This window comes from Solanum dulcamara, chromosome 10 (assembly GCF_947179165.1).
Source record: "Solanum dulcamara chromosome 10, daSolDulc1.2, whole genome shotgun sequence".
Taxonomy (NCBI): domain Eukaryota; kingdom Viridiplantae; phylum Streptophyta; class Magnoliopsida; order Solanales; family Solanaceae; genus Solanum; species Solanum dulcamara.
In genome coordinates this window covers 57605966-57619554 of record NC_077246.1, presented here as the reverse complement: position 1 = coordinate 57619554, position 13589 = coordinate 57605966, and the positions used below count along the sequence as shown (strand labels likewise).

General features: G+C 34.1%; 1 long non-coding RNA gene and 1 pseudogene across 1 annotated transcript; both read right to left on the bottom strand.

Moving 5' to 3' along the window:
- Positions 1-7012: 7012 nt before the first annotated feature.
- On the bottom strand, positions 7013-9536 carry LOC129870837 (uncharacterized). The gene is made up of 3 exons (XR_008762135.1): positions 9339-9536; positions 9123-9181; positions 7013-7337 (listed from the first exon to the last, which is right to left on the bottom strand). It is a non-coding gene; the product is annotated as an uncharacterized LOC129870837 (long non-coding RNA).
- A 129-nt stretch (positions 9537-9665) lies between these two features.
- LOC129870836 (uncharacterized) lies at positions 9666-13048 on the bottom strand (annotated as a pseudogene).
- Between the last annotated feature and the right edge of the window lie 541 nt (positions 13049-13589).

Genomic DNA, 13589 nt, shown 5'->3' with positions numbered 1-13589 from the left:
CCACGAAATATTGTTAGAGCCTTTTTCAGTATATACTCCTGTTGGTGATTTAGTTTTGGCTAAATGATCTATACAGATTGTCCAGTCTTAGTTTTTCATAAAATCACCTCAATTGATCTTGTAGAGCTTGATATGATCGATGTGATGTTATTCTTGATATTGATTGTAGTACCTGAATGGTTAAGTTTTAGTTTCCTAATCAGCTAGTCTTAGAATGGAAGGGTGGTAATTATGTGTTTCAGGGTCAGTTTGTCTAGTTCCTTAAAGTTTAAAAAATGATTTCTAAAGGTTGTATCTACCATCTTGTATGGGTTAGGGATACAAATTTTGAAGCCACTACTCTTGAGTCAATTTCGGTTGTTAATGAGTTTCTGAAAGTATTTCTCGATGATCTTTCGGGTATCCCATCCGAAAGGGAAATAGACTTTCGTATTAATCTTCTTCCCAACACTCATCCTGTTTCTTCCCTCCTTATGGAATGGCTCCAACAAAACTTAAGGAGTTGAAGGATCAGTTAAAGGATTTGTTGGATAGGAACTTCATTAGACCGAGTATCTCCATGGGGTTCTACGGTTCTCTTTGTTCAAAAAAAGGATGGTCCATTCGAAAGAAGAAAGGTTCCATTTGGTGACGTTTCTTGGACATATTTTCTCCGATGTTGTTATTTAATTTGATCCTAAGAAGATCGAGGCAGTGAAGAATTGGCCTAGACCTCTATCTTTCTCAAATATTTAGAGTTTCTTGGGTCTAGCCGGTTATTAGAGATTGTTTGTGGAAGGTTTTCATCCATTGCTTTGCCTTTTGACTACTTTTATCCAAAAGAAGGTGAAATTCCAATAGTCTGAAGCATGTGAGAAGAGTTTACAAGAGTTGAAAGACCGACCACTTCATCCAGTGTTGACTTTACCGGAAGGATCCGATAGTTTTATTGTGTATTGTGATGCTTCAAGAATTGGTCTTGGATGTGTTTTAATGCAAAATGTTAAGGTGATAGCCTATTTTTCTAATGAACTTAAGGTGCATGAAAGAACTATCCAAATCACTTGGAGTAAGTGGCAGTTGTGTTTGCTTTGAAAATTTGAAGACACTACCTCTATGGTATCCATGTTGATGTGTTCACCAACTATAATAGTTTGCAAAAGGATATGAACTTCAGTAAAGGAGATGGCTTGAGTTGTTAAAAGATTATGTCACGAGTGTTCTCTATAATATAGAAAGACAAATGTGATTGCCGATTCTCTTAGTAGGCTGTCGATGAATAATATTGCCTGCATTGAGGATAAAAAGAAGGAGTTAATTCGGTATGTGAATAGACTATCTCATTTGGGTTTTCATTTGGTTGATTCAGGTGATGGTGATATTTAGTTCAAAATAGTGTAGAATCATCTCTTGTGTTGGATGTGAAGGCAAAGGAATATAATGATCCAACTTTGGTTGAGTTGAAGAAAGCGGTGGCCGAAAAAAGCCATTGAGGCTTTCTCCCAAGGGGGAAATGGTGTACTTTGATATCAAAGACGATTATGTGTTCCCAATATTGATGGCTTGAGGGAAATGATATTGTTTGAGGCTATATTCTATTCACCCAGGATCCACTAAGATGTATTGTGATCTGATGGAGGTATATTAGTGGAATGGCATGCAAAAGATTATTGCAGAATTTGTGGCTAAGTGTCCAAATTGTCAACAAGTGAAGGTTGTGCATAACAATTTTGGAGGTTTAGCTCAAGACATTAGGATTCCTACTTAGAAGTGGAAGACTTGAATATGGACTTAATTACCGGTTTGCCTCATACTCGAAGGCAACATGATTAAATTTGGATTGTTGTGGACCGAATGACTAAGTCGACACATTTTCTTCCCATTAAGACTTTTTATTCAATCAAGGATTATGCTAGAATTTACATTCGAGAGTTAGTTAAGCTTCATGGGGTTCCATTGTCTATCATTTCAGACCAAGGTACATAGTTTACATCTTAGTTTTAAAGGTCATTTCAAACGGGTCTTGGTATCCAAGTTGAGCTTAGTATCGCTTTTCATCCTCAGACCGATGGTCAAGCCGAATGGGCTATTCAGACTTTGGAGGATATGTTGAGGGCCTATGTGATAGATTTCAAAGGAAATTGGGATGACCATCTACCATTAATTGAATTTGCATTTAACAACATTTATCATTCAAGTATCCAAATGGCTCCATTTGAGGCGCTATATTATAGGAGGTGTAGATCTCTGATTCGAGGTTGGTGAGGTCACTTTGATAAGGCCCGAGTTGGTTTGTGAAGAAATAAAGAAGGTTCAAGTCATTAGGGAGACTTGACGACTGTCCAAAATAGACAAAGACCTATTCGGATGCGAGGACAAGAAAGCTTGAATTTGAAGTTGATGATTGGGTCTAATTATAAATCTCACCTATGAAGGGTGTGATGCGATGTGTTTTGGCAAGAAAGGGAAGCTTTGTCCCTTTTATGTATGTAACACCCCAAAAGTTTCTATGCTAAGATACGAACTATTATTTATATGTGTATTGGCCCGAACCCAATAATTTTAATTGTATATATTTGTTAGGACAAATTTCTAAGTGTTTGAAGTGTATTTCATGAGAAATAGGGTCATAAGGAACCTCTAGTACTTAGTCGAGTTCAAAGATCCTCTACTAATTAAGTTTTTGCATAAGAAAATGCAAGATTCAATTTCAAATGACCATATCTCTCAGAATATTAAGAGTTGGGTGGCCCATAACCTATCAAATTTAAGAACTATGAGTCTTATTTCCAACGCCACTAATTTTTCTTCATTTTGAGTTCGGAGAAAAAGATTATGACCATTTTACTATAGAAAATTCAATTTGAGAATTCTACTTCATGAATTACAGATTAAAACCACGGGTTGTGGGAACAAACATGGGTCATGGATCCACTCGTGGATGGAGATCAAAGACTGGAAATTTTCACCTAAATTCCACAAAAATCCAATCCACGAGCCGTGGATCATTTTACTGGTCGTAATAAGGTCCGTAGACCATGTATATTGGCTATATATCAAATATTTCATATTTTATAAAAACGTTATTTTGAGTTTGTTTTCTCACTTTTCATCTTTTGGTCGGGCCCCACAGCCCTCAAAAGTCTATGCAACCCTACTAAATCATGGCAAGTATTCTCCATGATTTTACAACATAAATCCTTGAATTTTTAAAAGATTTTAACATCAAATCTTCGTCCTATCTCTAGTGGATATCAACAATTCAATTCTAGGGTTCAAGACTTGATTTTTGAGAAAGTCCATCAAGAATACTTCCTTCCAAATCAAGGTAAGCACACTCTCATATTTTCTAGTAATTCTAACCAAGAATCTACCATCAAAACATAGGATTTTCAAGAAACAAATTCAAGAATTTCAAGAAAGTTTTTTGTTCGTTCTTCATCAAGTTAAGGTTCTTATTCAAGATTTATGGAACATTTAAGGTATGTAAGGCTACTCAGAGTGTTGGACTAAGTTCTCCTCACGCCCCACATCTAGATTCAGTAAATAGAAGATTAACCTAGGGTTCTAACTCAAGTTTCTTTGAGTTCTTGAATTGAAATAGTATCCATTCTATTATATTTTGAGTATTGTGTCATTATTATTATTGAGTATATGTTCCTCCATATGGTAATTCTAATTTTTTCTTGAGCTATAGCTCATGATTATTCCTCCCATGAACTCCACATTAGTTGAGAAGTTAAACTAATTGCATTGCTTAAATTATGCATGAATTTCAGAGTTTGAGTAAACTAAAGCATTTATGCATTAATTTATCTTGAGAACGAGTTTAAGAAACAAGGGTTATTTTGAAATGCATTTACTGAGATTGAGAAAGTATAGCTATTTTAAAGAGAATACAATGAGCTTGATAAAGCGTTGAGTTAGACTGAATTAAGTACTATGAGATTTAAAGAAATGTACTTTGAGTATTTTACTCACAGTAATATATGAGCACTAATTCATGTTTTTGGGAGTATTATTGAGCACAAATTTAGGTAAGAGTTTACACAAATCAAATCCCATAAACTACGTAGCTAGTGTAGGATAGGATCATGCCGTTGGTTCAGCGACTTCTCACTTCAGTACCTTATAAGGAATTTATATAGATCCATGAGTTGAGTTTGCATTCCTTATTCTAGAAAGGTAATGGATGACTCTGGCAACGTGAGAAGTACGCTATATCATCACGAGGCTCATAGTAATAGTTTTCAGTTAGAGAAACTCCCTAAGAAAAGTAAAGTTATGTTATTTTCAGTATTAAATATTGCAACATATTTTTCAATTATAAATCTTTGAGGTTTTTAATTACACTTGCATTGTTTTACTTTCAGTCAAGGTAATTTCAGTACTCCGTTCAATATGAGTATTTAGTTCAATTCAGTATTTTTAGTCATCTTTATTACATACCATACATCTCATGTACTGATACTATTTAGTAGATTCAGGTACTCATGATAAAAGGCATTCATAAGATCTCTTTCCATAAGCGGTTGGCAAGACCTCCTTGCTTTTGGAGGGCTCTAATTTAGTTTGTTCGAGTTCAATTATTTTATTGATCGGTTTTATTTTATTTATAGTCAAGTAGCTGCGAGTCTTGTCTCGACACCTATCTTCAGTTAGTAGAGGCTTCATAGATAATCAAAGTGAGTGAATTAGTTCAGTTTATATATTCTAATATTTTAAATGCTATTACTGTTTAATATTAAGAGTTATTTTCAGACTTATGCATAAATTGAGATTGAGATGCTTTGAGTTTTACTTAAATGTTATAAATGTTCACTTTATAAAGCTTTCACATGTATGTTTAGTCTTTAGTTCAGTAGTCAGCCAGACAAAGAGTTTGCTTGGGACCAATAATGGTTTTGAGTGTCGGCCACATCCAGGGTGTAGGCTCGGAGTGTGACAAACTTGGTATAAGAGAATAAAGTTTAAGTGTCATAGGCAGTCTATGAAGTCGTGTCAGTAGGATCTTATCTATGGTTGTGAGGGCCACACTTCTATGAATGAGGGACTATGTACATTTAAGAAAAGTTCCCCTTCTTTCAAATTTCATATCGTGCAATAGAGTTCTCCCTAAGAAACTCATACAGATTCATGCGTTTTTTAGATCCATTTGACTTTCCCTCATTATCAAGGTGGTTGAAGCAGTACAATAAAGCTCAGATTTCTATCAATGAGTCACTCTCAGGTAAAGTCTTCATAAAATAAATACACCAATCTTGGGAGGAGTCGATCAGTGTGCTTAAGTCTATTGATTCGAAAGAATTTACTCTTATTCATATGAATTGTAAGTTTATGCCAGAGAAAGATGTATCCTCAGTCTCTCTTCTTTAAACCTTGCTTCAAATGTTATTCTTCAGAGGAAAGTTATGTCTCTAGATGCTTAGTGTTACCACCTGAAAGAATGTGATTTGAGGCATTGTAAGCTATAATTAGTAGAATGAGAGCCAGAAAGATGGAGTTAGAGGAGTAGAAATCAAATAGTGAGAATGGTGGTTGTTTGAGGTATGTAACTAGAGTTGTGTATCTACAAGGTAAGTAATTGGATTATGAATCAAGTCCCTTTTGGTTTTGACTAAAGAGTAGTAAGTATCATCTAGCTTTCATGATAGAAGATAGAAGAAGAGTTGTTAGTTAGGTTGAATTAGAGTACACTTGATCGTGGAAAGGATTTTGTGATGAAGTATAGTTAATAGGTAGATAGTACTTAGGTAGTGAAAGGGAGTGTGATGATAGACTATAATTAGAAAGACTATGAGATAAAGATCGATTTCTTGTCATGAGATTTTAGTTGTCTAATGTTTCTCAATATTATCTGGTAGTCGTAAGTCAGTATAGTATGCGAGAAGTGTATTGATATACATGCTTAGTACTTGTCTCTAAGCTTGAATTTTTTATGAGCATTTTGAAAAAAAGGATAGCATTATGAGTGTGATAGTGTTAGTTTTGATATTTGCTCTAGTAGGCTTGACATAATGTATGTGAGAAGCTAAGATATTAACTTGCAAGGAGTGGGATGTCCCAAATGTAGTGTTTGTGACCTTTAGATGAAAACACTGAATTGTGGCTAAGTCATTGGGTAAGAAGAGGCTTAAGATGTGTATCCAAGATAATATATAGTTGTATGAGGCTCTAAGTTTTGATTTTCTATGAGTGCGTAGTTAGTATCCGTCAGTTATGAATAGGGAGAAGGTTGAGGTAAGCATTATATTTTATATAGTACCCATAAGAATTGGATCGAAAAGGATTATGTATAGATGATGAGTCTCCCGTTATAGTCCAAGCACTACCAAAAAAAACTATGTTTAGCGACAGATGAAATTAGCCACTAAATAGCTCATTCCGTCGCTATTTTGATTTAGCGACGGGATAGCGACATAATATTTTCCGTCGCTAAATGAATCCGTCGTAATCTTAGCGACAAATGCGTGATGTAAGTTATCCGTTGGCAAGATTAGCGACAAAAAAATCCATCGCTGTTTTTATAATTTACGTCGCTAATTTTGTAAGTTATTTCTTTGTCTCATCTTATGGGCGAACAAATATTTGTCGCTAATCTCATCGCTATTTTTGATACTTTTCTGCCTTTATTTTAACGACAAAAAATTATGCGTCCCTGTATTTTTAACTTGGCACTAATTTTATAAATAATTTTGCCGTCTCATCATATTGGGGGACCAAATATTTGTCGCTAATCCTATCTCCATTCTTTTAGCTATGAACATAATTTGTCATAAATCCGTCAAGAATTTTTTATTTGTATAATATTTTAAATACACATGTTCAAACACATATTATATAATCAGATAATTAACTTAATTCATAAAAATTAATATTCCACAAGATCCAAAACACATAGCTAGTCAAATTATATAACCAAGTTTAAAACATCCCCAACAATAATTTTCAAGTAAAATATATAGTTGAAAGCATTTGTAAAAAATGTCTAGCCAAAAAACTAACTAAGAGGGTATTTGCTCCAAATTTTGGCTGAGATGAGGTCAGAGAAATCAATCCACGTACATGTTCAACAAATACAGAAAACATGTGATTAGTCAGTGAAGGAATCAATCGCATCACTAACTCATCCATATTTTCCGTCGGTGGTGTTGTTTGAGCACTCGGAGATGGTACTTAGTCTAAATCATCAGATCCAAAAGATACACAATAATTTTACTAATAAATACTTTTATTTGAGATTCAAGAACATATATCCTTCTTTTCTTTTTTCCTCCCACGACTTGATAATATGCTTTCCATTGATCAAAATCAGATTGAGTTTGTATTTGGTTGTGTAATATCTCTTGATATTTTTCCTGTAAAAGAAAGTGATAATTAGTGAAATTCATTGTTAATAATAACAACAACAATAGACACATCCAGACTAGGTGTAAAAATAAAAACAACCATAACTGAGCAAAACAAAGCTCACACGAGTAAATATCAAACAAAACCAACGCCAAATCAGCAAAATAATAAAAAATAATAGTAGCTAGAACAAAAATAAAGGTGAAGCACCTGGAACTTATTCCAATCAAAACAAATACCCACAATAACGATGAAACTCGAATTGGGAAAAAAAGAGAAATAGAGCATTTCATTTAGATTTGTACAAAAAAAATACAATAACAATATAAAATAAAGAAATCGAGTTTAACAAAGAAGAATAGTGAGGGAGCTGGGAGTTGGCTCCTGGGTTTGGTTTATTTCTATCTTGACTGACTATTGTTGTTGCTGTTCTCACTGGTGCTTGTTTCATTTTTGGGTTTCTGGCAATTGGTTTTAGGAGAGCTCGTGGTTTGGTGATGTTGCTGCTAGCAGCGATAAGGGGGAGAGGAGGAGCGACGGGGTTAGTGATGGACTAGTTGTATTTGTCGAGGTTTGGTGACTGTTGTTCTCCAATTACGTACTAAGTTATTTTTTGGTTCTAGTGGTAGTAATGATGATATATAAAGTGAATCCATAATTTTGCCATCAATGAGTAAATAAAGAACGATTCAAGTTCGTTCACCAACAAAAGAATTTTCATCATGATTATATGTATGTACGTGCAAATGTATCTCACTTGGTGTTGGATCTTGACCCTTTTTAATAGCCTATATAAGAAAAAAAATTAAAACACATGAAAATATGATATTGTGTAATTCGAGACCATATGTGTGTGAGAGTGATACACATGTAAAACTTGAAGTTAAGATGTATTAGCTGAAACTGTTCTATGCTAAAGATTTAAGTATTAATGTTTTTCCTCAATTACAGTAAATTCTATTCATGGAGTAATTTATTATTTGTATTAAATTTAACCAAAATACAGAGAAAATATTGTCATCCTCGTGTAGCCTATTGCATATAATAATCAAAAGCAATAATCAGTAAATTGTATAACAACCAAATACAGCGAGTTTACTTCAAAGTGTTTTAGGTCATGAACTATTCCAAAATACTAAATGGTGAACCAACTGAGCCATTTGTTGTGGTTAGAGTGCTTAGCCATAGAGATCATTGTCTCCATTTCCATACGCTATTACGATTGGAACAAAATATGCTTACTTTTTAGGAGACTTTTATATTGTTGATCTTAAAGTGTGCAATAAAGCTGTTTTAGTTAAGATTGGGGTCCAGATCATAAACCAGACAAGGTTTGAATTAGGTGAATTCAAACTTATTACATTAAAGGACAACAAATAGATACAGTTGCCCCTATATATACCTCAACTAATGAAATGGCTGAAACTGATTCCTTATTCATCACACACCTACACTTTAAATTGACAAAATCTTACTAATGCCAGGATCGGTATCATTTCATTTTTATCGAAAGAAGATTGTCTATAGGAGAAACATTGAGCATCTGAAGTTCCAAATTGAATGCTATTTATGATATTCTAGTCACAAGTTTCTAGTCCAGCATAATTCGCATTATTCATACATTTTTTTTACATGTCAGGCATATGAAAAAGAGAGTAGCCTATCTGAAATTCACAGGCTTTCTCTAGTTTAGAAAAAGCTAGACATTCTTAGAGACAAAACTTGGATGCTAAATAAATTGCAAATTGTCACGGTAAAATAAGTAAATTAAGGGTGCGTGAAAATATACTTACAAGTCTCTTGTGATGCTCTCCAATGGTAATAGAGCCTCCCGTGTGAGTCCCCTGGGCAACTGCATTCAAACCGCCACAACAAATTTTTGAATTTATTTTTGACTTTTCAATAACTTTAGGATGTTTCCAATGATTCCTTCAACTTTTTCATGTTTCTTCCAGAATATATTTTGGTCGTACTATATCTTTTTTATGCTAGAAATGAAATTACTATACCTTCTCATTGCCTTCCTACACCATTGTATCTTCACTTCACTATCAATGGAAGGATCCCAATAGGATTCCTTTTGAAATAATCTTATAAATAACAACATTAGTATCCAAACTATAAGTGATAAAACTTTTTAATTCAAATTGTGAAATATTATACCTCAATTATCCCAGATAAAAATCTTTCATTTCTTATGAGACACTTTTGCAATTAAATCCCTTAGGATCAAGCCCACTCATGTAAGGCTCACCTATTCAGCAAAAACCTAACGGTTCCAACCTAAAAAAATTTGAAGATATTATATGAAGTCTATGATAAAGTAATTACAGTATATTAATTATAATAGTGCAAACACAAACTAATCTCGGAAGGAGAAAGAAAAACAAGTGTCTGCTGTCCAGAATTACTATTGCTCTCACCTTCACCTATTGTGTTGTTCTGAATAGATGCAGACTCACCTATTACGTTTCTCGGATCAATAGATGCACCCTCACCTATTGCATTGCTCCTATTAGGTATTACAGGAGTTTGTTCAGAATGAACTGATAGAGTACTACCATGACATGATGTTTGAACAACAGGCGAACTAGAGGAACTAATGTTTGAATTTGAATGGGTGGTCCACTAGAGGAACTGGTACCATCTTGATGAGAGCTAGTTATGGGAATGTGAATAGTAGGCATAATAACTCGACTTGTGCTAGCTCGACCTCTGATTGACATCTTTGTTGCACGATTAGCGTTACCTCTACCCCTTCCTTGTGCCATATCTACAAGAAAAAATAAAGGTAATCATATGTAACAAAATCTGAGTTAAAGAATTTCTATATTTTAAGAAATACTAAAACAATTCCTGTAAGTTTACTATTACCATCTACGGTTGACTATTGTCATACAACTCTTAACAAAACAACCTTAAGATTTTGAAGTAAATACTCAGATTCTTTCACAGATGTCATGGAAGAAAGTGAACTTGAGAATTTCCAGAGGAAGGAAAACAGAAGTTTGAGAATGCCTTCCTATCTAACTAGTAATAAATGATATATACAAACAGCTATCTTATTTTTGGAGTTCACCAGCTCAGGCTTAAAAACAGGGAGGTAAAACTAGAAATATTCCAACCAAAGTTGAAGCATGTCATACATAAAAAGATATTAGTTGCTTTAAGAAACCATTATGCTCTATCAGTTAATCAACTATGTAGATATCAATTTCAGAATTTAAGTTATTAATAAACAAAAAAGTCTCAGTTATTAATGTTTCTTCAACTAACCAAATTCTATTGGCAGTGATATGAACATTGGATTTTCAACAAAAAATCACAAGTAAATAACAACCAGTAAACACTTTTTTTGCATAGGAAAATAGAAAGAGGTAAATTTAGTACAATTCACTTAGCCTCTTTCAATATCAAGCATACTTTTTTTCCATAAAAAAATTGCATCCAAAATATTTCACTATAAACAAAAGTCATCGAAGATACAATAATACATTTCTATGAATCACTAGTCTGTATCTATTTCTTCTTCGAACTCCTCAACATCATCCTCTTCAGTCTCATTTTCAGTTTCATATTCGTCTTCTATAGAATCTTCTTCTAATTCATGATGTTCTGGAAACAATCCATCATCAATTGGTTCACTGACCTTGATGATCATTTTTGAAAATTCTTGAAAAATTACTATTTTACCCCTCTCATTAGTTTTCTCAAATGTTAATTGATCAATTTGTGTGGTTGGTCTTGGAAAATTCGTAAAAGGGTTGTGAATTTTGTGAGTTTTTGAGTTTTAAAGGTTTAAATTTCTCAAAAGTGGTTTTCTATACCCACAAGAGCTACAGGTCTCAAAATAAAATTCTGTCAGTTCCATCAACTCTGGAATGTGAAAGTTAGTCTAAGAATGTCTTTGTTTTCGAATTTGGAGTTGTTTCGTGAAATTGAGGTCCTAAGTTGGAAAGTATGGTTTTAAAGGAATTAAGTTTGACTTTGGTTAACAATTTGAGTTCGGAGACTCGAATTGGATTTTTGATGATTCCATTGGTTTCAGTGGGTGATTTTAGGCGTAGGAGTGGCTTTGTTATTTTTTTGAGGTCCGAGCTTGTTTTGGTCATTTTGAGGTTCAAAGTTAGTTTAGTTGTGACTTATCGATTTTCGGGTTAAGAAGACCTCGAATTTAAATTCTGATGGTTTCATTGAGTCTGGAATATTGAATTTAGTAGGAGTACTTATATAGTTTGTGTGTACAGGATTCCGAATGACTCCCGAAGGACCAATCAGAGTCATTTTGAGTTGTGTCTCAGCTGCTATTTCTGGTTTCTGGTGCATCCTGAATTACTCTTCATGATCGTGACCTGAGGTCATGTGATCGTGATGTGTTGATTCATTATGCTTTGCGATTGCAAGGGAGGGTTCGCGATCATGATGAATTTCCTATTTCTGTGCTATTCACGATCGCGATGTATTACTTCCCAGTGCTTCGCAATCGTGAGAGTGGCTCCCGATCATAATGCACAAATTTTGCCTTCAGTCTCCAACTTCGGAAAAAGGCCTAATTTCCTCATTTCCACCATTTTCAAACTTTTGGGAGCTTGGGGAAGGTGACTTGAAAGGGAAATTTTGTGGAAAAACGTTGGGTAAGTGATTTTCTACCTAAAATCCTTGATTGCCATGTAATATTTTGTCATTTTAACTTCCAATTTGTTGTTTTTGAATTCCAAATCCCTTGATTTCCCTAAACCCCAAATGGTGATTTTGAACTCAATTCTTACTCAAATTGTATGAGTTTTTTTAGCCTGAGCTCCATTTTTGATATAGAACCCGATTCTAAAGTCGATTTCTAGTTTTAGCCTTTTTTTGATATTTATCAATTTTTGGACTATTTTACCCCCGTTTCTATATCCTTGCAATATGGTTGTCTTGAGACTCCTTGTGACGTGTATGTTTCATTCCTGATAGTGGGTTATCATTTTAAATATTGAATTCGAGGGTTGTTCATCCGGTAGGAGCGTTCGAATGCGGTTTCGAAAATTTAGGTAGGTTTGGCTATCCTTCTTGAGACTGAAATAGGCTAATTAGTCAATCTTGTGTTATAGACTTTGGGATGGAGTTGTATTATAGATTGGGACTGTTAAATTATTTACGATGCCCGTGTGGGGGCCAATATAAATATTGAAAAAAAAACAAAAAAATTTCAATTGAAAACAATAAAAAATAATACGTGCTGTGTAGCCCGTGTGGGGTTCTTATTTTCTATTTTACTTGCTTTGAGAATGTGTGATTCATGTTTTATCTGTGACTGAGGTGTGAGAAGACTATTTAATTTGAAATGCCTGCGTGAGGGGTTCTAGCTGGCGGTTTTGTGTGTAATTAAGAATTGAGCTGTATCTGAAAGAGGCTGAACACTTATTTTAGTAAAATTTCTCCCTATTGCTATCTATTAAGGGGGAATATCATGTTTAGGTTGAGTTTAGAGAACTTGAACCTTGTATTTTTACATGTTGAGTAGAATATTACCTCTATGCTATATGTATTGTAATGCATTCATCCTCCTTCATTATAGTATTGATCTTGGGAAGTTGAGAACTGTGAAAGTCTTTTTGTAAAAAAATATGTCTACCTTTTTGTCCCTTGACCATGAGCTAGGTGGAAATTTGATGAGATTTCGAGATTGTGATTCAACAAATGTACTGCGAGTCCCCCATGGGTCCTTGTTCAAAAGATTTAACCTGACAGATGTATACGACAGGCTGTGTCATAACCTTAATTCTAGTGTACCACCATATCATTTTATTCATCATATTGTATTGCATTGATATCTTTGATACTTGACTTATCTGGTTAATTGTGATAATGAACTATACTTATGTTTTTACCTTACTTGTACTATTTCATATAAATTGGTAGTATCGATGCCGGTCTGAGACTTTTCTGTATGTAGGTGGAAGCGTTCCTTAGTTTATTTCATAGGTTTGATTAATTTCTTATACTCAGTCGGCTAAATCGACTGAGTAATGTGGATTGTACTCACCCTTACTTTTGTGTTTATTTTGATGCAGATCCTAGTCAGGGTATCCCGCATGGCAATTGATCTTATTGCGGATATCTCATTATTAGATTAGTGGTGAGACCTTGGGATCCGAATTGCCACTAGTTATATCCTTCATTTTCAGTCTTTATTACTATTCGAAGACTTATGTTGTATATTCAAATTGAACCTTTTAGTAGATGCTCTTTATACTTATGACACTAGGTTTTGGGAT